The sequence below is a fragment of the Felis catus genome, chromosome A1, assembly GCF_018350175.1.
Source record: "Felis catus isolate Fca126 chromosome A1, F.catus_Fca126_mat1.0, whole genome shotgun sequence".
Classification (NCBI taxonomy): Eukaryota; Metazoa; Chordata; class Mammalia; order Carnivora; family Felidae; genus Felis; species Felis catus.
The window spans coordinates 224951204-224962724 of record NC_058368.1 but is presented as its reverse complement, the minus strand read 5'-3'; the positions used below and the strand labels follow the sequence as shown (position 1 = coordinate 224962724).

The 11521-nt window shown below is 40.9% G+C and overlaps 1 long non-coding RNA gene across 1 annotated transcript; it reads left to right on the top strand.

Moving 5' to 3' along the window:
- Nucleotides 1-820: 820 nt before the first annotated feature.
- LOC111556603 lies at nt 821-10671 on the top strand. Its single transcript, XR_002736192.2, has 3 exons — nt 821-1265; nt 1442-1549; nt 9453-10671. It is a non-coding gene; the product is annotated as an uncharacterized LOC111556603 (long non-coding RNA).
- Nucleotides 10672-11521: the final 850 nt, after the last annotated feature.

The following is an 11521-nucleotide window of genomic DNA, read 5'->3' as shown; positions in this document are numbered from 1 at the left end:
TTAGAGCATCTTCCCCTTTATCAGTTCTTTTGTGCTGACTTTTGTATCTGGTTGTAGCTTCAGGTAAAAAAAGGCAATGTACCCAAGGAAGCATATGTTTTAAATTGCTGTTCGGGTTTTATTTTAAATGTTTTAATAATTATTTTAAGTGTTGAGGCATTTCTGGTACATGTCACTTTAAATACTGAATCCTAATGTCCCTGCATATACATACCGAAACGTATGTGTATTTCATACATATAAATGTGATTTTATGCATGAAGCACGTATAGGTTTATATATATATTTAACATTTATACCTTCAGAATATATTATATAAGATACATATTTAATGTCTGTGCCTTCAGAAGCATAAACATTTTATTTCCCCTGATTTTGAAGGCTATGCCTCCCAGAAATCCTCCCTGTGAATACGATGCGTTTTATTCACTTACGACAATGTTGTGACATCAATCATGTCCTGCAGTACGGGCTGCAGCCATTATGGTGCCCGGTACTTTCCCTGTAATTATTTTTCAAGTCATTTCCAGAGTACTTCATTAAATGTTTTTAATGCCGCTATGGGGAATCAGAAAATAAACTAATTCCATTTTCCAGGGCTTTTAAGAAATGTAGCTTTATTTTAGGTTGAAGTTAATTTTGTATTGCTACCTTTGTCAGAGGCATACAAGGTAGTACTTTTTATCTTTGGAAGATAAGGATTTCATTGTTGCAATCTAGGAAAAAATGCCTATACCAGTGAAGTCTCTCTCTCTCTCTCTCTCTCTCTCTCTCTCTCTCTTTTTTTTTTTAATTTGGCAAGGGAGGGAGGAAAAGCAACGTTACCATTCCCTCTCCCATATGCTCCAACTTTTATGTCTGTTTTGCCATCTATTCCATTAACCTTATGATTAATGAAAGTCTCCAGAATTTTAAATACCTTGAAAGGGAGCCAACGCCTGGTCTTTGGAGGCTATGTTGAAAATAAACAACGATAAAAACGGGGAGATGCAGGCTTTTGAAGTCCTTAAAGACACGACCACTGTGATCTTTGTACCACGGTGCAGAAAAGAGGACAGCATTTCACATTTCTGGCATTACTCACGACAACACAGCCACTGAAAGCGAGCATGAATTTCTGGGAGTAGCATTAGGATACAGGGCTCCTGCTGAGCTCACCAGTTCCTTGCTCTGCACAGCTGCCTTCTCAGCTGGGGGTTTTTAAATCAGCACAGTGAGAAAAGATAGCAATGGCCATGATGCATCTTCCTCCCTATGAGAAAAAGGTAATGTTCAATTAACGCTTCGGTCTTCTGTTTTCCAACGGATTTATTTCTGTCTTTTGTTTGTATGTTTCGCTTTGCTTTTTTTTTTTTTTTTTTTTTTTTTTTGGTGGCGGTGGTGGTGTTCCTTTTCATTCCGTGGGATAAAATGCTTAAACTAAACATATCTGTGCTTGCAGTTATGGGAGAAGGATTCTGAACTTCTCGTGGCTGTGCTGACATCAGTAAGAGTTGGAGAAAGTATACATTTAAGAAAACGTATACATTCCCACCCACAGGATATTAAGGTATGATCGCGCTCACTTAGCTATGCCTGCATGTAACAGTAAAACCATCACAATGGAAAGAGTTGAGCCTCTTTTAGAAGTATTTTCATAAATGCAACATTTGATTTGTTGAGAACACCTACATTACTTTACCTTCTGCCGTATTGTGGAATGGTGCACACCAGGGTGTTTGTTAACGGGAGTCTGCTTTAAGGCTGGTTGGGTTCCTAGCAGCAACAACAACAACAATAACAACAACAACAACAGCAACAACAAGGGGTTAATCGCAATAAAGCAACGCTTTCAATTTCCAGCCACAAAGAGGTATATTCTCTTCCTTTATACTTGTTACAGGTTGTGTTTGCAATTGCATAGATAGAAAGTAACCAACACGATTTGGTAGAGCCTCACTCTCCACAGGGTTATTTTGTTCTATGTTCTTACAGACAAGCCCACAAGGGTTCTGAGTTGTGCTCTTCTTTTCTCTTTGAGAGCAATTTGTTTTTTAAGCCCACGGTGATTTGAAAAAAAAAAAAAACAGAGCTATGTGACACGTGTACCTCTGCATGTGTGTGTGAGTGTGTGCTCAACGCTGCCTTGGGTCTTATGAATTTCCTCTCAGATTTATATTAGCCTTCTGGTTAGAAAGATCAACACTGTTGAGCTTGAATGATGTTCTTAAGAATAAAGCCCAGGGGTCAGATGCTCGTTGGAAACATGTCAACTTAGTTTTATTTTAAGGTTTGAACCCAAATATCGATTGCTACCACTTTAGTAATCACTCACTATAAAAGCTGCTCAGCAACTCATTTTATAAACATTTATTATGTGCCAGGCACTGGGCCTGGCAACAGAGGCAAAAAGATAAGCAGGGGGTTCTCACTCTCAAGACATTTGTAGTCCAATCCTCTGGATCAATGAGCCATTTTCTGAACAAGGATCTAATGTTTCATTATATTGCTGTAAATCTCCTGTTGGAAGGGAAGCTTGCAAAATCTACTGAATGCCACTCGGAGTAGAATACTTGCCTGGTAGGTAAATGGAAGGACTCGTTTTCACCTATGAAAGCAACGGCTGTTTTTTGGCCGACAGTACTGTGCAGGCAGTGTTGGAAACGCTCGGGAGATACAAACAAGACGAGCACAGCCTTTACCACGAAGCTTGCCTTCTAGCAGGGACCACGGGTAAAGACGTAGCATAAACTTCCACACTTGTTATCAGAAAAGTGAAAGGGCAAGGGTGACCTAGAGCTTGAATTTACTGACTTCATACCTTAAACATTCATCTGGCCCACTTGTTTTTCATATTGGACTATGATGACCCAAAGGCAAAGACAGAGCTCCTACAAATGTTCACATGTACCTTCATAATATGTGGAAATGGCTTTAAAATCAAACAGCAAATTGTTTCTTACAATATTGTTCTTCTAAATTCTGTGTTAAGAAGACTATGCAAAAATATTCTTACACTATTCACACAGTATGGTGATTTTTATTATTATTTTTTAATGTTTTTGTTTGTTTGTTTATTTATTGAGAGACAGAGAGTGAGCAGGGGAGGGGCAGAGAGAGAGGGAGACACAGAATCCGAAGCAGGTTCCAGGCTCTGAGCTGTCAGCACAGAGCCCAAGGTGGGGCTTGAACTCACAAACTGTGAGACCACGACCTGAGCTGAAGTAGGACACTTAACCGACTGAGCCTCCCAGGCGTCCCCCCCTCCCCCAGGGCAGTGATTTTAAATTTCATGCTTGTAAGTGATTAAGTTTCTTAGCAATAGTTTCTCTGATGTTTACTCTTGACCGACAACTAGCAAAATATACAGATTCTTAATGTCCCCTGAAATTGCGGTATCCTCTCTGTTGGCCTGCTTTGGTAACTAGCGACACCGTTCACTGAGCATGTATCTGGGATCCCACCATGGAAGGCATTTGGAAAACATTTCTATCCTCTCTTTTTCTCAGTTTGGATACCTTCTTTTTCTATTTTAAGATTGTAGTGGTGGGGCCCCTGGGTGGCTCAGTAGGTTTAGCATCTGCCTCGATCTTGGCTCAGGTCATGATCTTATGGTTCAAAAGATTGAACTCTGTGTTGGGCTGTGTGCTGACAGCACAGAGTCTTCTTGGGATCCTCTCTCTCCCTCTCTCTGCCTTCTTTCGCCTGTGCATGCGTGCATATGCACACATTCTCTCAAAATAAATAAATAAACTTAAAAGAAAAGATTGCAGTGGGACATGTTTTCCCTACTTTATTTCTTAATATCTTTCTTGGTATTTATTTTTGTTTCTTTCCTGATTTCTATGTCATCTCTCTCTCTCTCTCTCTTTCTCATCTGTCTATTTATCAATCATCTATCTGTCATCTATCAGTCCAGAAATAGGCATGTAATCTTTTGTAGCTCACCCTGACAGGTTCCAAATCCACTTGTCCGTTGTTAACTCTAACAGTTGGAAAAACCAAGTTCTTACATTTCCAGGCTCCCTTGCCAGGAGAGTGGCCATATTGATTAGTTCTGGGCACTGTGACCTGAGCACGGACTTTCAAAGAGGTCTATGAAATATTTTGTTTACCTCATATAAGGGAAAGACATGTCTGGCATGGCTCCCTCTCCATTCTTTCTGGAAGGCAGAATGGGATGCTGAAAGGATGCATTGTTATTTTGTGACCAGAGGAGGCAGACGTGAGGGAACACCAGGGGAATTTAGGCATGCTCGTCCTGCCATGCTGAAACAACCATGGCGAAACCAATGCCAGTTGTTTCCCTGGAGACCCTTGTCATGTCAGAAGAATAAACCAATATCTATTAAGTCAACCTAAATGGTGTTTTCTGTTATTTTTAGTAGAAGCATTCTTAACTGAATATCACATGCATAAATAATGTATTAGAGACGTTGAAAGTTGAGCATTGTGCTGTAAAATGGAATACTTAACCATAAAGGCAACATGCAATTCTCATCTTAAGAATTTTATAGTGAACATGTTATGTGGTAAGCAAAAAGGAATCAAAAGACTTTCTGATATCCATCCAAGGTCTGAGACCAATTTGTATAGGCTTTCTTTCCCCCTTGGTGTTCATTTTCTCATATGTAAAATAAGGAATTGCATTACTTCTAAGTTTCATTGGAGGCACAATTACTAACTTTATTAAAATAAAACATGTTTTGGGGCACCTGGGTGGCTCAGTCAGTTAGGCGTCCGACTTCGGCTCGGGTCACGATCTCACGGTTTGTGAGTTCAAGCCCCGCGTCCGGCTCTGTGCTCACAGCTCAGAGCCTGGAGCCAGCTTCAGATTCTCTCTCTCTCTCTCTCTCTCTCTCTCTCTGCCCCCCACCCCTACTCATGCTCTGTCTCTCTCTGTCTTAAAAATAAATAAAAAATTAAAATAAAACATGTTTTGAATCGATGGATTTATAACACTACCTGTTGAATGATATTTTCTTTTTTTAATTTTTTTTATTAAAAAAATTTTTTTAACCTTTTATTTATTTTTGAGACAGGGAGAGACAGAGCATGAACAGGGGAGGGTCAGAGAGAGGGAGACACAGAATCCAAAACAGGCTCCAGGCTCTGAGCTGTCAGCACAGAGCCCGACGTGGGGCTCGAACTCACGGACCGCGAGATCATGGCCTGAGCCGAAGTCAGCCACTTAACCGACTGAGCCACCCAGGCGCCCCTTGAATGATATTTTCAAATTGGTATTTTCCTTGGATACTGTGGACATGAAAGGAGATATACTTTTACTGTTCATACTTAGCATTCTGTACATTTTACGCAGAAAAATGCGGGCTCTGAGTCTGAACCTTTTGCTATGCCATTATCCAGTCTACAAATCTACTTTATTTAGTTACTTACCTACTGAAATTAGCACAAAAATATTTGGAAGCATCTTTCGGGAAGAATTATTTCCTGCACGATTCTATACCACCTCATTGATTTCCCCCCTTTTGTGAGTACACAATCCAGGCAAAATAATTCCACTAATATGAAGGTATGTCTGACACACTGCTTTTCTAGAATTCTCATGGCATGATTATGCAATTGTATGAAACAAGCATTAGAAAGTTCCATTGATTGCAAGAAAAATGTTTCCAAATTGCTTTCGGGAGGCCTAAAGCATGACAAATAAAATGTTACCATACCATTTAAAAGAATATATGAGCAATGTGAATTAAAGGTGGGTTGATCATAAACAACACTAATTTCAAGGTCTATTTCAGTTTTCCATTTCATCTTACGATAATATGGGGTTATGAGAGCTGATCGACCATCAGTTGCTCTCAGCAAGATTGTTTTGGCCACAATACGTTGACATTTAACTCTGATTTATAATTTGGTAGGTATTAGAAGCTGAGATGTACAAAGAAGCTGCTATTAGAAACAGGAAAGAGGTAAAACAGAGACCACACAGAAAGCAGAGAACTGATAACAAGCAAAAGGTTTTAAATATAGAAAAGAAAGAAAGAAAGAAAGAAAGAAAGAAAGAAAGAAAGAAAGAAAGAAAGAGAAAGATGTGTTTGTATTTGTGTGTGTGTGTGTGTGTGTGTGTGTGTGTGCACATGTGCACATAGGCAGGCGTATGGAATAATTAGGGAAGGAGAATGAAAATGCATCAGTATAGAGGCTGTGTTCTTTTCATGAGCCTAGGAAACCATTGCCAGATAGTTATCACCACCTCTTGTTTTCCAGAGTAATATGCAGCCCATGAACTGGAGAGCCCATCTCGTACTTAAAAAATGTGGGGTTTTTGGTTTCTTTGAGGCCACATAGCATCTCTGGGTGGTAGTTGAGTATCAAACAAACAGAGATGCCTTTTCTCACAGGCTGGAAGCAGTCATCCCTGTTGCCAAGGAAACATCCTCAGGCGGCAAGGGTCACCTTTGGTGACAATTGGAAGACTTCAAAAGCAGATCAATAACAGAGAAACGCCAAGACCTGAACTTCCTCTCTAATGTTGTCTCTTATTTTAAATGTCATTTTCAACCAACACTTGCTTATGTGATTACCATGTACTGAGAAGTCGGAAGGCAACACTGAATGCGTAATAAGTCCAGCCCAGTATTTCTGAGCTGTGCTCTTGGAAGCCTGGGGTCTGGGTAGAGATGTTTTCAGAGCAGGCGGGGGAGGGAGGGGGAGGAACCCACAGGATCAGCAGCCCATGTGATGAACTGACTTTCAAGTTGAAAGACAGGAGCTGCAAGTTACACTTTATTTGAAGCAAAGGTTCAGCTCAGTGACAAAACAGATTTGAGATTTTTTACTCAGATTCTTACTGAGATTCTTTACTCAGACAAGCACCCTGGATTACACTTTGTCTAAACTGGTGACGTTTTAATTTTAGTTTCTGAAAATATTTTGTCACGTATTTGGCTTGTGCGGTTTTTGTGTCAATAATTTACAATCTCAATTATTCATTCATTCATCGGTTGTTCTTTTACCAAATATCTATGATTTTACACTAAGGGCCAGGGGCTACTCTGGAGATGAGAACTGAATAGAACACAGTCCCTACGTTGAAGGCTTGGGGGATTCAATCGGGTGAAGAAGGCAGACGTAGCAACAATGGGATCCCTCACAGAGGGAACAGAGAGGGATCCTTGTGATTTCTCCCGGGAACATGAGGAAAAGCTTTTAAAATAAAACGCTTTATTTTTGCCTTGGAGGATGGATAAATGTTGAGCTGGGAGCCCAGCGCTGGGAGGACATTCTAAGACAGAGACAACAGCAAACGCAGAGGGCAGAGATGTGAGGAGTTCTGTCCATCTGCCATCAACAGAAGTTCGAAGAGGAAAATGGGCCGGATCACAAAAAAATCCTTATATGATATAAAAAAAAAGTTTATGCCGTAACGTTAGTTTTCCAGATTTTTCCTTTCTAACTTTAGGTATAGCTACTGGGATTGCTTAACCCTATCATAAATGGAGCTTTAAGTAGCTTGGTATGATTTTCTGGAAGGCTTCAGGCACTGGAAACTTCCGTGACTGTTTGTTATCTAAAGCAAGAATTGTGAAATCTAGGGATAAACTCTCTTGCTATTGGAGCTCACAATAATATTAGATTTATTAAAATACAAATCATGGAGTTTTATAATAGGAGTTAGGATGCCCTCCACTTTCAAAGTGACTGGTAGAATTAAGCTGTAGCAGTAGCAGTCATTTCAGTGACAGTCATTTCAGTAGCAGTCATTTCTTAAAATCACATATCTTTCTTCTTGTCACAAGATTCAAAAGTGACAAACGCAGAGGGCTCTTTTGCCTACGAACGTGTCATGTTTCCCACTGAAATGGACCTCATTAAGTCTTCCTTTATGAGGGACAAGAATGAAACTTTGTGTATAAGAAAATTTGGAGGGTGGGTATGTTTGAGAGCTAAAGCTTTTTGGCATCATTTAGGTTAGCCACCTGTTCTAGCCTGCATTTGCTGAATAAATTAGATGCTCTGGGGAGAGAGTATGCAGCTGATTGGACCGCCTTGTTACCAAGGCAACCATTTTTCTCTCTGCTCCATGACTCTGAAAGGGTTCATAACCCATTACTGCTCCTCTGAGCAGGAACAAGAGAACATTTCTTTTTTTCTTCTCTTGCCTTTCTACCTTTCTTCCATTTCATTTATAAATTTCGGGTCAAGATGTTGGGATTAGTGGAATCAAACAGATACTCTTGCTGTATTGTTTCTTCCGACACCGCATTTTCCAGATGTTTGAACACCTTAGGTCCCAACGTAAAGGCGCAGAGGTAACAGCTAAAAGGAGGGCAGCTAATGCTAAGCAGTTTCAAACAAATTGAAAATAATATTTTCAGTCTCTAGAGGAGCTTGTCTAAGGTGATATATGTGAAAACAAACTCCGAATTTAGTCCAAGGGACGGTGGATGAAAGGCTGTTTTCCCCAAATTATTCCAGCTCTTATTTCCATCAGGGTTTTCTTACTTTGCAGAGGTGATGAGACATGAAAGAGCGATAATGCAGCAAGGTTTTATCAGACTCATCAAACCATAAATTCCAGGAACTCAGTGATCATTTTCTCAATGCCAAAGGGCTGAGAGGACTGTTGCGGGGGGGCGGGGGGGGGTGCGGATGGCTGACCCCAAACCATGGCAACACCCTCAGAAACGAACACAGGGTTTCACCCACACGTCACATGTTGACCTCAGCATATGGGTTTTCTTCTATTTTGTAATTCATATTTGTCTTTCCTCTCCAACTCTGTGTGCTGTGTCTTTATATTCTAAACCTTCATGCATTAAAAAACAAAACAAAAACAGTAGGGATCCCCAAATAGGTAAACTCCTCCAGCACTTACCTTGTACTAGGAATGCCACATCTTATCCCATGGGCCCCATTCCTTATGTCAACTCATTGAGGCAGAGGCCATTGATCCTGTCCCACGACGGAGGGGACTGCATCTCGAGTGGATTACGTAGCCTGCCCAAGGTAGCGGAGTTGGCCTTCATTTGGATTCTAGCTCGTGCAAAGCCATGCTTTTCCCTATGCTATCGTGTCTCCAAAGTTCTGCAGTAATACTAATGTCCTTTCTGAACATTGAAATCCTGAGGAGAAGAAACAAATGGAATATTAAAACATTTAAATTAAGCCTCTTCCAAGGCTTCGTGTTCTCTTATTTCGAAATTTTTCATGAGTAGAATGCAACTCTGGGCTTTGCCTAATTCACTAAGTGCTACAGCTTTTGTACGTATTTAGGAAGCAGGAAGGCTTTATCACACATAGCAATTCCTTTGACATTTCTTTTTATTATCTTTCTATAAATATGAGAGACACTGATAAACAAGGAACGTTACATGCTTATCTTGTTTCTATCTAATTTGTTGTTCTTTTCAGTGAGGATCATCTCTGCGAGAAGTTAGGCTCGTATTTTGATCATGGACAAGCCTTAATGCAATTCGATTTACTCTGCTTTTTTTCCTTTTCTACAGATTTTGATTCTGCATTCTGAGATTTCAAAGCTGGAGTTGATATTTTCAAATAAACAGTTCTTTAAGAGACACAGGAACATCTTACGTTAGGACCACGCCACGAAGGGGCTTTAAAAAAGGTATATATAGTTCGCAGTGTTCGGTCAAGCAGGGCAACTATTTTACTAGGCGTGAAGGCAAAGGTGTCCTTTGTTAAGCAGATTGTGACCAGTCCCTGCTATGGTAAAAGATTAACAAACACTTCATTAGCCGATCATAAACAAGCGGGAAGCATCAGGGAACTTGCCACAAGAAGAAAACGCACGCTTTAATTTGTTACAAGCAAGGTGGATTTTTTCCCCCTCCTCTTGCTCCTATTTCTGGCATCAATATAATTTAAAAGTTTCTCTGAAGAACAAGGCAATTATTTACAATCTGAAAACGAATGTGATACAAAGGCAGTCTATTTGCACTTTTAGAAAAACCTTTATTTAAATGCATTGCTTCTGCTATTCTCTCGCACAGTTTCCTAGATTAGATTAAAATGCTATTCTGCGCTCCAAATAGTATGTTAATGTCCCAGTTCATTCAACAGGCTTTTAGCAACCACTTAGGTTCTCCCCTGTGGCAGGTACTCTGTCAAGTGCTGGGGACCAGAGAGGAACCTGCAGTCTCTCTCTTCAGTGAATTAAGCTTTGTGTGGCAAGGGACATCTCCAAGGCAGTATAGTGAATGCTGTCATAGAGTAATGAACTTGTGGGTTGGCGGAACAGAGATCGTTCCAATACTTTCTCACTCTTCATCCTGAATCAGCCTCGGTGTCTTGTATGCTGACCACTGCCCTTATCTTATACTTTCTTTCCTGTTTTCACCCCAGTCTTTGGATGTGTCACAGAGCGTCGCTTCTTGGTTATAACCTTGGTTTATCTCAGTTCTGATTTTCCTTTCCACCTGTGCTGAGCAAGTCAATTTGAACATGGCTCTTCTGGAATGATTTTAATTGCTACGATGGTATGGCTACTTCTCTCAGTAGGATAATCCTGCCACAATTCTTCCAACATTGCACTTTACTTACCTTCTGGAAAGCAGACTTCAAGACTGTTGACCTGTCCGTTGGCCCCAAGCGATAGGGTGTGTAGGAAACATTTCTTCCTGAGGGATCCTCTCAAGGGGAGTGCTTGGACAACAGCTTCACCGAAGGCACACCTTGTTCTTAATTAAATGCTACTTGTCACTGGTATCTGCCCCTCTCTGTTGAGTGTTTTTGTAATACAGGAATCAAGTTGCATGATCCCAGCCAGAGGCCACAACACCAACCAGGAGAGCAGTCAGCTTATAGCCACCCAAGTCAGCAGGCACTTTCCACGAACCCTGGAAATCAACATATTCTTGGGGTCCAGATTTATTTTGCTGTTGTTTGAAATCTAAATGTCAAGCGTGAGAAATCATACTGGACATATTATTCTTGAAATTCTTTTGTTCCCAAATAATTGGCAGAACTTTGAGCATATTCTTCTCAAAAAGGAAGTACGGTGACATACTCTGGACAGTCCAAACCAAACGTGCAAAAGGAGGAAAACCATGGTTGTTCTGGGGGGAATCAGAAGGCTGACAGACTCTTGCCACCATGGAACCCTACTCACACTGCTACTTGTCTCTGGTGGTTCCCGCTCCACTTTATACATTCCTAAGGGAGAGCGTGGGTCATGTGTCTCTACACTTGACTCAGTCAACCATGGCCAAAGAGACTGGTGGCATTAACCAATGGAGGGTGATTACAAGGGTTCCAGTGCCCCCAGCCTGTGTTCTGCGATTACACTTGTCTTTTCCTCATTTTCTTTTTTAAAAATAGGTTTAAAGTTTATTTATTTATTTATTTTGAGAGAGAGAGAGAGAGGCAGAGACAGAGACAGAGACAGAGAGAGACGCAGAGAGAATCCCAAGCAGGCTCTGCACTGGCAGCACTGAGTCAGACACAGGGCTCCATCTCGGGAACTGTGAGATCATGACCTGAGCCGAAATCAAGAGTCTGATGCTTAACTGACTGAGACACCCACGCGCCCCTCCTCATTTTCTTGAAAGGACCTAGC